The sequence below is a fragment of the Rhinatrema bivittatum genome, chromosome 2 (assembly GCF_901001135.1).
Source record: "Rhinatrema bivittatum chromosome 2, aRhiBiv1.1, whole genome shotgun sequence".
In the NCBI taxonomy this organism is placed as follows: Eukaryota; Metazoa; Chordata; class Amphibia; order Gymnophiona; family Rhinatrematidae; genus Rhinatrema; species Rhinatrema bivittatum.
In genome coordinates, this window is record NC_042616.1 from 109065910 (window position 1) to 109078458 (window position 12549).

At 44.4% G+C, this 12549-nt stretch overlaps 1 protein-coding gene across 1 annotated transcript in view; it reads right to left on the bottom strand.

Moving 5' to 3' along the window:
* Positions 1–12549, bottom strand: part of ADARB2 (adenosine deaminase RNA specific B2 (inactive)) — a 1217300-nt gene that overhangs the window by 383070 nt on the left and 821681 nt on the right. The window lies entirely within an intron of this gene.

The window sequence follows — 12549 nt, forward strand, 5'->3', positions numbered from 1 at the left end:
AAATCCGTCTAACCCCGGGGCTTTTCCAGATTTAAGATCCTTGATAATAAGGGAGACCTCCCCCTCCCCAATTTCTGCATCCAGCTGGTCCCTCAACTCTAAAGAGAGAGTCGGCAATGGTAAATCCTGCAAATAATGCTCAATCTCCTGTGAGGTACAGAGGTCCTCAGAATCATACAAAAGCTTGTAGAAATTATTAAAGCTGTGCCCAATTTCCCTCTGAGTATAGACATAGTGCCCTTGGGGCCCCTTAATTTTAGTAATCTGAGAATGAGAAACCCTCTCTTTCAATTTCCGGGCTAAGTACCGGCCCGCTTTGTTCCCCCATTCAAAATGGTGTTGTTTCAACTGTTCTAACTGGTGCGCTATCCCATCTAACTCCAGAGTGTGCAGTGTTCTCCTTGCTGCTGATAGTTGCTGGAAGACACCATGGTCGGGAGAGCGCTTATGGCTCAGCTCGAGTTTAGCAATGGTCTCCATTAGTGCCAAGCGTTCCCTATCTTTTTTCTTCTTTACATAAGCCGCCCTGGCGATACACAGACCCCGAATATAAGCTTTGAGGCTGTCCCAAAGTACTCCGGGAGATACCGCTCCATCATCATTTATTTCTAAATAGACAGCTATCTCTTTCTTCAAATGTTCTACAAAATCTTTGTCATCTAATAAACGATCATTTAATCTCCAAAATTTAGTGCCCGCCTGACATCCCCCAGTGACCACAGTAAGCCAAATAGGGGCATGATCCGACCACGTTATCACTCCAAGTCCTGCATCTCTGACCGATCCCACTAGACCTTTATCTATGAGGAAATAATCAATTCTAGAATAAGTCTGGTGCGGGTGGGAGTAGAATGTATAATCCCTAGCCGTGGGGTTTTGTAATCTCCAAATGTCTATGAGCCCCCTATCTTGTATGAGGTGTTTAAGCACCAGTCGGACCGCTTTCCCTCCTGCTCCCCCCCCTTGAGAATTATCCAGGTAAGGGTAACGTGTAATATTGAAGTCTACGCCCACAATAAGATGACCGTCCACCCACTCACTGATTATGGAGGACATTTTTTGAAAAAATGTAGTCTGATCTGTGTTGGGTGCATAAAGATTCAGAAAAGTATACAGCCCGTCATTGATTTTAGCTTTTACAAGTATATACCGGCCCTCCACATCCCTCACAACCGAAACCACATCAGCTGCTAGAGAGCTGGCCAGGAAGATTCCCACTCCCATATATTTGTGTGGAACTGAAGCCGCTGCATGAAACACTGGTTGGAACCCTTTAATGGTTAATAGCCGCTCATATCGTTTTCTAACATGGGTTTCTTGACAATATATAATGTCTGCCTTCATATGGAGCATGTCCCGTGAAAACAATTGGCGCTTATTGTATGTGTTCAGACCTTTCACATTGATAGATGTTATTTTTAGTGACCCCATGATATCAGAAGTGTACAACTAACACCACCTAACAGGCTAGGGGTGCTCCCCTGAAATCCCCAAATCAAACTACTACGTTTACTCCCACTCGGAGCTCCGCTGATGGGGCCCTGGTCCTCACTTACCCTCCCCCAACCCCTCCCACCCCCACCCCCACCCCCGCCCAACCCCCCACTTTCCACTCTCCCCTCCGAGTGGTTCTCCACCATGAGAGAGCTGACGCCAACTCAACCATAACGATAACGCACAGAACTGAGCTCCCCACCTCCCCTGTCCCCATCCTACAAATGCCAAACAGTAAACATTAAGAACAAACAAAACAATAGGATGGGAATAGATGGATCCCCCTCCAGCATTAATAGCATCTTATAACCAGGCTTGAAAAAGGGCTTTATAAAGTCCGCTCATCACATGTCCCACTTGCACTAATTCACTGAATTGAGTGCCCATATCGGGCCAAGGTTAACCTGCTCCGGTATGAAAACGGTCCTAGCCCGGTTCCTCCAGGTCCGCTGACCCTCCTGATCTGCGACACAGACGCCGTCCCGCTCTGTCCACTCTTTTCCAACACGGTCGGTCTGCCTTCCGGACATTGCTAGGAGTGGCAACGGCCTTAGGTAGAGGGGTGTCCGCCGTGATCAGTCCCGCCATCCGCAAAATATCTTCAGCCTCCATAACCTTATGGACCCTGGAATCCGTGCCACTGATGGTGAATTGCAATCCAAATGGAAAAAGCCAGCGGTATTTAATGTTATGAGATCTCAGGATACTGATTATATCTCGGAATTCCCTCCGTTTTCTAATTGTGGAAGTCGCTAGGTCTTGAAAAACTTCAATTTGGTTGCCCTTCCATTTGAGGGAGCCCTGGGACCTGGCAGCTCGAGCCACCGTTTCTTTGACTTGAAAGCTGTGGAAACACGCAATGATGTCACGGGGCAAGTTATTCCTTGGTTTGCCATATACTCTATGAGCCCTTTCCAGGACCACCTCCCGGGACCTGCCACCAGTTTCCTCTGAGTCCAGAATAGCTGAACAAATGTCCTGCACTACTTTAGTGCTGTCTCTATAATCCTCCCCCTCGGGTACTCCTCTAAATCGAAGATTTACCCTCCGGGCTCTATTCTCCAAATCTTCCACGTGCATTTGGAGTTCCTCCTGCGCCTCCTGGTACTTGCCCTGCTCCTCCCGTACCTCATCCACCGCTGTATGCACTGCCTCCAGGCCGGCCTCGTTTTCATCCGCCCTTCTTTCCAGCTCACGAATGTCCGTTTTAATATCTTCTCGGAGAGCACTCAGCTCCTCTCTCATACGAGCCATGTCGCCCCGGAGGTCCTGAAACCACTGCTGAAATTCCTGTCTCGAAGGGACCTCCAGCTCCCCGACTTGCGCCACGAGTCCCGGGTACTCTCCCGTCTCGCTGCTCAGCGCCATTTTGCCGTCTGTGTCGGGAGAAGCGGTTCAGGTCCGGTTTTTTCCGCGGAGTTGCAGGAGCCGTCATTGCTAGACTCGGAGGTGCTTAATAAAGTGGGTAATAAGCCAAATTAAGCCCCGATGGAGGGAGATCCACACCGGAGGAGGAGGGAGCCGAAAGCTCAGGCGGCCATCTTGGCTGGTGACGTCACCGCTCTCCTCGGACTGTATATTTCTATACTTTGTTATTAGCTTTGTAAAATAACAATGTAGCCTTAGATATCATTGATGCAAGCTTGTTATTCTGGGACACATTTTCCGACTCATCCTGGTATTCCTGTTAACAGCAAGCACTTTTCCTAGGATCAGTAAATAAGATGATAATTTTATGTTCCAATTGTTAAAGTTCTGACTGATGGCTATACATCTGACATGAAGTACTGATTAATGTCTCCACTGAAAAACCATTTTAAATAGAGTGCTGTTCAACTATAGTTGCCTGGAGAGCTACCAAAAAATATGTTTGTAGCTGCAGTACTTTTGTGATTTCTTGCCAGTTGTACAATATTTTAATCATGTACAGACACAGACACAGACACATACAAACACACACACACACACACGCGCACACACACACACACATCATCCATTGTCTGTCTCTTACACACTACATACTATCCACAGTCTGTCTCTCCCTCATGCAGAAACACACACACTCTCCAAGAACAGAATTATTCACTTTCCCAGAAATAAAATCTTATGTTCTCTATCTTAAGAAACATTGTCTTCCAACATATTTTGCGTCATACTCAAACTTCAGTTGATGTTTTTTTTACACACTCAGTCATCACCTTTAATGTTACTAGAGATAAGAAGCACAAGAACAAAGTGAGCTGTTTTTAACAATTTATGAAGAAGGATCATGCACAAAGTTCTGGGAGACATGTTTGAACATGGTGACAGGATCCTGGATCACTCCCCATGCCCCTCTCCTTTTTGACATCAGCAAGGTACTTACTGATCATCTTGAGGCCTTCCCAAGCTCAATCCTGAGGGCTTGCAAGGCCATGGGAGCTGAAAAAAAGTTCAGGTGGTGGGTTTCCTATAATATCTCCTGGCAGGCACAACTTGCAGCCATTTTGCACTGCACCTTCCTGGAGCTTTAGCTTTCCTCTTCCTCTCTTTTGGCAGGACTCAGATCAAATCCATCTGCACTGCCACAACTCCGGACTTGCATGGCAGCAGAAGCCACTTGTAGTACTTATGAGTGCAGCAGCTTCTGACCCAAACTGATGACATCATTGGCCTGCTGCAGCCCAAGCCTTTGCACAATGCACACTACCACTTTTTCTCACCATATGCAGGCAGAGCCATGCCAGTCACTAGAGCTGTTGTTTCAAATCGCCATAGGAGTGTAGAATTCATCTAAGGGTGGCAGATCTCAGTCTTTGGTAAATAGATGATGGAAGGACTTTTGGGCCCGAGCAAGGCAATGAGGGTAAGGAGGCCCCTAGGGTTGAGTAAAGTAGGGAACATCCACAGCAATTTTCCTGCATGCTGAAATAATAATATCGTAATTATTTACAGCCAAATCCTCTCAATAAAAGGCAGGATCAGTTACAACAACTTTCACCTATACAAGTAGCCCGGCATCATAGCAGGGGGAAAGAGAATCAAGTAATTTGTCTTAACAGTCCTTCAACTCTGCATGCTTTGCCCAGTCACAACAACTGAGATATGGGATCTTTTCAAGGCCCTCTAGATCTTTGGAGGACAATGGTAACCCATGCTGGGAATAGCAGGGTTACAGGCATGGCACACATTACAAGGAAAACCAGCATCATCCTCCATCTACTTCACCCTGGTTTCCAGCAGCACATGGTGCTCAGGCACTTTTTTTTTTCCTTAGGTGAGCTATGTAGCCTAGCTCAGGGTAGTTTAGGGACAATGACAAGTTGCCTCATGTTGGGTGAAGTACTGGCATGGTTCATTATCCAGCGATCGATGGGAGCGGGGATCAGTGACAAATAGATGAAAAGACTGACATCCCATCCACATCATTCATAGTGTATCAGCCCAGTAAAAGCATGATTAATTATATCCCTGAGCTATCTTTGTCCCAGCATTAGAGCAGGCCTAAAGCTTATGACAGAGGTACGGATCCTGTTAGCTCCCCTATTGGACTTAGGATTTTACCATTTGGTGTGGGGATAAAGTTTGCAGCTCCCAATGTGGAAGCTAGCAATGGAACTGTCCTGTCCTGAGAGATCACCATTTTACCCTTGTGGATCTCTTTTTGCTTCGGATGAGTCAGCATGACTAGTGCTGAGTTATGATTTACTTTAAATCTCCATGAAGTTCTTTATTTTAGATGAGAGTTTCTTTCCCTCCTCTCATTCAGCTCTTTAATCTTTTATTAGTATTTGAGTTTGGAGTGCCAATTCCTTTTGGACTCAGCTAAGCTTACTTAAGTTGCTCTTCTAACAACTGGGAGAGATTCCCTTCAAGCAAGAGGAATCTGAGATCACCAAGATCCAAGGAATGGATGACTTCCAGCCATCCTAAGTGGAAGAAAAAGAAAAGGGGAGAAAAGGAGAGGAGATGGATCACATCAATGGCCCGTAAATATCTACTGAAGAGAGAAAGGTATTACCCTTGATACTAGAAGAGGAAGTAAGAGATAAAAGACTAAACAATTTAAAGTACACCTTTGACACATCAACTGCCATGGGAGGGAAGCACTAAAGCTTTGCCCAGAATTCAATGGGAGGAAGAGATTAAATAACTAAAAGAATTACATCGATTGGATTTCACATCTGAATTTAAGAAGGACTGTAAGAAGTCACAAATTTACTAAAAGATCTTGTAATACTGAAAATGAAGTGCACAGCTGTAAAGATTTTAAATCCACATTTACATCTGATTAGTAAAAAGAGAAATGTTGGAAACCACCAAATACCTTCTAATGTATATCATTGAGTAGTGCCTTCATTATTCTTTAAACAGTAATTATCAGTGTTGTATAAAAAGATTAAGATGGTAGCTTCCAAACTGGCACGCAGGTACACATGAGCGCATATGCATCGGCCCGCACCCAGGGTCGCGGCTATTTTATAATTTGCACATGCATAGGCACACATTACAAAATAGACTGGCAGCACACACATGTATTCCAGATTTTAAGTGAGCACATGCATGTACATGTAAATCCCACTTCTACCGCATAAAAGGGGATTTTAAAAGGGATGTGTGCTGACATTATTCCCAGTTTTCCCAGTTCATCCCATTTGCCCGGTTAAGAGTGTTACGCCTGTTGGTCTCAGATGGCTGCGACCTCTCATGCTCACCTCTTTTTTCCCCCGCTCCATTAAGTCTGGGAAGAATGGCGGCCTCTGCCAATCCCCGCCAACCTCTCCAGCATTCCCGGTAAAGCGTGGACGCTGCCAACCGCCATTTTGGACCTGGAATCACCTAGGCGCATGCACACGCAAGGGCCTCTCTTGTAGTCGTCGTGGTGGGAACCTCGGGGGCGTCCCCTTCCGATGACGTCAACCCATTTGCGTATTTAATCCAACCAGCCCTTGCCTTCCTTGAGTTAGTAAGGAGCTCCGTCTTGCTGAATTCTTCTCTTCAAGAACTTCCTGTTCCTAATTTGGTCTTGGCATCTGGAAACTGAGTACCTGCTCCTCGGGGACTCCTCTGCATTCCCGGCTATCCGCTCCTTGCCTGACTGCTACAGACCTGCTTCTCATGTCTCTCTCTCTCCAGGAACCATCTTCTGTGAGTACCTCTACTGACTTCTACTATACGAACTGTGCTAAGGATTCTACGTGGTGTACCCCGCACCCCGGGCCACTATCGCCTTCCTTCGATAAGAAGTTATTCAGCTTTCCTGCACTACAGAATATCTGCACACCAACTTCAGGAGACACTTCCAGGTTTAGGCATCTCTACCAGTACTTCAACATCTACTATTCCAACAGTATCGGCGTACCCCGCTCCGCGGGCCACTACCGGATCTGTGCTACTGAGGTGTCTACACTCGTCAAAGGGGATTCTCGGCGTAACCCGCTCTGCGGGCCACTACCGGACCTTCTCATCTGTGGTCTCACTCTGGGTATTCCCCATTGCTCAGCATTGTACTACAACATCTGCTATTCTGTGGACATTATTGTTTCCTCCATTTATAATAAAGTCTCTACTTACTTCTAGCTGTATTCCACACCATTGAGTCTGTGCCTGCTGACAGTGAGGCTCACAGGGCTCCTCCCTGTGGGTGGAGACACCTCTCATCTCAGCCCAGGGTTCACATTCTCCCATAAACAGAAATAGAGCCTCCAAACCCACCTAGTTTAATAGCCTTCACTTCCGCCCAGTTAGCCCCGACTCTTAAAACCACGCAGATCTGCCTAGTTTTCTTTAAATTTTAAATTATATGACATCCATAGCAGAAGTAAAGTTACACGGTAGGGGTCCTCGGCATGCGCCTTGTTGCGAAAGTATCTATGCATACATCTCAGGTTCACACCCGAAACATCCATGCCCTGCCCGTGCCCTGCCCACACCCTGCCCCTTTTTGAAAACTTTCTAGATGTGCACGCTGCGGGACATAGGTGCTTATCTTGCTGGCTTTTAAAATCTGCTCGGCACGTGCAAGCCTGACTTATTCACGCAAACCCCCAATTGATGCGCGCGTTGAGCTTTTAAAATTCACCTTTATAAGTGGAAATCTAAGAGCAAAATGAAGGCCTTCAAAGGAAACTTTCCCCTCATGCAGGAAACTTTCCAGCTAAAATAAAATGTGAGCTATGACCCCTTGAACCACTGTCCAGGTACAACCAATCTAGGGGTTGCACAGAGATTTCCCCATTGGGCCTTATGATATCCTAAATGCTGTCATGATTAACTTTCAGGTAGAATCTTCTTTCTTCCTCACTTATTCACCCCAAAGTAATTGAAAGGTCAAGAAGCAGCAGTTTTCAGAAGCTAGCAATCCTAACCTCATTTCACAGAGCTGTCTAGTCAAAAGGTGTTGCTGCAGATTTAAATTAGACCATGGACCGGATGTCTCTGTCATGACCCTGTATTTTTATCCTGTGAGATAGTAAATGTGTACTGCCTTAGTGCCAAGCACAAGGGGCATGGGAGAGATTGTAGATCTCATATCAGATTTCCTGACATGAAATGAAAAAAAAGGTTGCAAGGGTAAGAAAAGAGATCAGAGATCCCACTCAGGGTCCAGCTCCAGTGGATCACTAATCACATCTGACTCAGACAGATAGTTTGTCATTGAGAGGCTTGAAGCAACTCACAAGGCCTTCTGACCAATCAATTCAGGCCCCTCTGTAGGGACTACACTTACACAATTACGGGAGACATGCCTATATCATTGGAAAAGAAACTATTGAAAATAAAGTGTGCTACCTTAGTTAGAAGTACAGGTAGTGAAGAATGCGTGCATTCTTAAGAAAAGAAAAAAGGACAAGGTGGTAGGGATGGATAGTTGTGCTCCCCATAGCATTGTAAACTGAATAAGGACGCTCTTATGCATTATAAGGTGGATCTGCAAAGACGTGCCAATTTTATAACATGTGCATGTCAAGAAGCGCATGTTATAAAATACGAAACCCACACACATATGCACGCCTGATTTTATATTGGCACGCATGTGTGGGCGGGTCTTGACTCGCGTGCACAAGGGGGGGGGGTGATTTTAAAAAATATGCATGGCAATGCGATCGGCCCATTCCCAGTTCCCTCCCAGTCCACTCCAATTAAGAAGTAGACTGGTAGGGAACTTCCCTATTCCCCTACCTACTCTGCCTCCCTTTTCCCCTCTCCTTCCTGACCCCTAAAATCCCTCTTCTTACCTTCTTTTTTTTTTGTTTTCGAACTTACTTCATTTGAAGAGATGAAGTAAGTTCCATGCGCCAGCCGGCTGCTGGCACACGCTTCCCCGGAACAGCACAAAATGGCGCTGACCCGGCCGGCTCCCCGGCCTGGCCAGACCCCGCCCCCAGCCCACCCTTTTTCTAAACCCCGGCTCTTCCACACGTACTGGCAGGTACGTCCATGGCCAGGCCATTTAGAAAATGCGCTCGGCGCACACTTGGCCCGGCCATGCGTATATCTGCCGGGATTTGCATGTGCCGGCATTTGAAAATTCAGCTGTATGAGCATAACAATATATAGAAACAGAAAAACATAACAGAAAAAAGACCATATGTCATATCTAGTCTACTCATCCATACCAAATGATTAGCGCTACAATCCCTATCACTCCTTCAGAGATCCCCCTGTGCATGACCCTTGTTTTCTTGAATTCAGATACTATCCTTGTCTCTATCACCTCCATGTATCCACAATCCTTTCTGTACTGAAATATTTCCTTAGATTACTCCTGCGTTTACCCCTTTCACTCTCATCCCATGACCCCTTGTACCAGAGCCTCTTTTCTGTCAAAACAGGCCTGTCTGCTATGCATTGAGGTATTTAAACATGTCTATCATATTTCCTTTATTCTGCCTTTCCTTCTAGGTTATATATCTTTAGATCTTTAATTCTATCCCTGAATGCTTTATAACGAGGACCACCAACCATTTTAGTAGCCACTCTAGACTGACACGTCTGCACAAGAAGGCTGACACAGTACTTAAGGGGGATATTTTTGTAATATTGCACCTAAATTACATAACAAATATGCACATGTTACTCCAGTTTTCAAAGTAGACTTATGCAAAACAGTTAGCTTTGAAACTTATCCTGCCAGATTTACTGGCACACTCTTACACCTGCTATTTGTTGTGTGTAAATCTATTGGGAAAATATATTCACCTGCAGTTGAAGTTTCAAAAGTATGCATGGAAGTCCAAGCCCCTCCCCAATTCTGTCCTAAGAAATGCCTCTGCTTAATAAAGATAAACTTACTCATGAATGTGATACATGCACATAATTTTACCTGTATATACAGGATATTTATATGCGGACAATGTACAATGGATGGCCCCAGAAGGTCTTCACCCAGAAATCATGGAACACCTGATTAGAAGCTTGAGGGTGATTTTTCAATGGTTAAATGCAGGGAAAACGGAGTGGTTGTTTATAGATTGGAAGGGAGCAGTAATGCCATCATTATCTGTTTAGGTGGGAGATATAGAAGTAGATGGTGCAGTGAAGGTGAGTGATCTAGTTAGATTCTTCGATATGGTGTTGTATACTTCTGGATTGGCACAGCAAGTGTTTTTTAAAACTTAAACAGCTATGGAAACTTTGCTCTTTGATGGACATCACCCCTTTTCAATTGGTTGCTCAAGCATCATTGATGCCACTGCTGGATTATTGTGAGGTCAATATTCAAAAGCCATTTAGACAGATAACTTAGACTTATCCATTTAAATGCCAGGTTTTGGTATATTCAGCCCCTTATCTGGCTAGATTTTAGCCAAATGTGTCATTATCTGGTTAAAATCTAGCCAAATGTAAAAGAGGCATTCTAGGGGTGAAACTGGGAAAGCTAAATATCTGACTAACCTAGCTGAATATTCAAAAGTATGCATGGAAGTCCAGACTTTATGAGCTGACTTTAAACTTATCCAGATATTTTCAGCAGCTTGGGTACACCACTGAATATCTCAGTTAAGTTAGCCCAATAAGTCTGAATGTTGACCTCTGTATGTGTAGTATGTCAGGAGAAATAGACTCAGTTAGGGAGTCATGCTGGCATACATGGACTCCATATTGGATAAGGACTAAGGCCAGCATATGTGTCAGTCTTATGCCATTGTAAGCACCTACCCAGAACTTATGCACTATAACATGACCAACTGTAATTTTCATTGCAGGCATGCCTATTCCAATGGTGCTGCTCTTCATTCCACCTGTCATTGCCCTAAGAAGTCTATTGTCATCCCACAGTCATTAATAGCCTTAATAGGATTGTAATCACAACTTCGCCATTGCTTTTCTGAGCAGGTCAAAGGACAGTCGCTTAGCCTATTCTCTCTCAGCCAAGTACATTATCTACATAGTTCAGCAACAGTAAGGTCCACATTGAGCATCAGTCAAATAGCAGGCCATTTCAACAATCTGAAATTCCCAAGAATGATGTTATCCATCCATACTGTAGTGCCTAAGAAGAGGCCGGGTACATTTTGCCACCTTCAAAACGTGTCTAAGTCACAGGGAGCCTCTGTCACCATGCATGTGGTTTTGGGGGTCCAAAAATATTGTTTACTACTTTGATGACTTTTCATTGGTCCAGAGATTTCTATTCGCTGCATTCACTAATTCTTCCCCTTACAAAGGGTCTCTTTTCAGATAATGGGCACTTAGAGCTGTCAAGCAAGGAGCAGTGGTTCTCAAAAGACCTATGGAACTTTGGAAGCAGTATGTTTGGAACTTATAATATCTATGGCTACTTGGGCAGTGTGCAAATATGTTTTTTCAACATAGGAACAGCAATAATGAAAGCAACTATTTGGAATTCTACCTGTTGAAATGGGGCCATGATTATCTTCCATCCTCAATAAGGGCAAATTTACCCACTTTGTTCTACAACATGGATAAATTTGCTAACATTGTAAATAAGCCTTCCTGAGGGCAGGGAAAGGGAAGGGGATGGAGCAGCATGCATAATTTTGTATAATCAAAATTATGCACATTATATCCAAAAGAAAAATTACCCGCAAAGAAAAAAGGTGCTAGTCTCTGTAGGTCAAATTTGAGGGACAATAATGAAAACCAAAATACATGTTTACTTTTATTATGGCAAATCTCATGGGTAGTTTGATTATTTACCCTTTAATGTTTACTCTGGGCTCAGGCTGAGTTCTTTGACCCATGTCTAGTGCCAGAGCAAGGCTGGACACAAGGCTATTAGAAAGAAAGATGGTGTCAGTCTGTTGGCTCAACAATAGGAATATTTGGGAGGGAGGGTCCTGGAAAGTAAAAGAGGGAATTGGAGATGGGTGGTTTGCAATTTATTGATAATTGGGACAATTCTTTTAGTTTTGCTGATCAGGAGGATGGAAGGGGGATCAGAAAGTAGAAGAACCTTGATTTCGTCATAGAGAGAATGGGAAGAGGGGATCAGAGTGCTCAGCCAAGGCAACTTTTTTTTTCCGCATTATCAGGCATGTGCAAGGGGAAATTGCCAGCATGTAGGGTATTGTTGTTTCAGTATTAGGCATAGGCAGCTAAATTTAGATGCCCATGTCCGAGTGACTTAAATGTAGGTGGCCAAGTTTTACAGCTGAAAATGTTCTTATTTCAATCAGCCAAGATCTGTCCAGCTAAATTAGACACTCTGGTCCATTTTGAAAATTCACCTCTTGGTTACTTTGAACATAGAACATAGAGGCCGATGCAATCTGGTGCTCTGAGCCGAGCGCACTGTTAACGTGCAGTTAGACATGGGTAAAATAGGCGCTAATCAATCCCCTAATGAAATAGGGGGATTAGCGCCTATTCAATGAGCATCTAACGTGGAGTGAATGCAATAGTGCTCTTCACAAGCAAATGCATGTGAATGAGGCTATTAGGCATTCACTCCCGATGCAAAAAGAAAAATGTGCATCTCCGACGCATATTTAACTGTCATCTATTAACACCTGCCAGGAGCAGGCGTTAATAGATGTGTGCATTGAAAAAAGAAGAAAAAGAAAAGGAAAAAAAAATTCTGTTACCGGCGGACAGCTAAAAACCGATGTC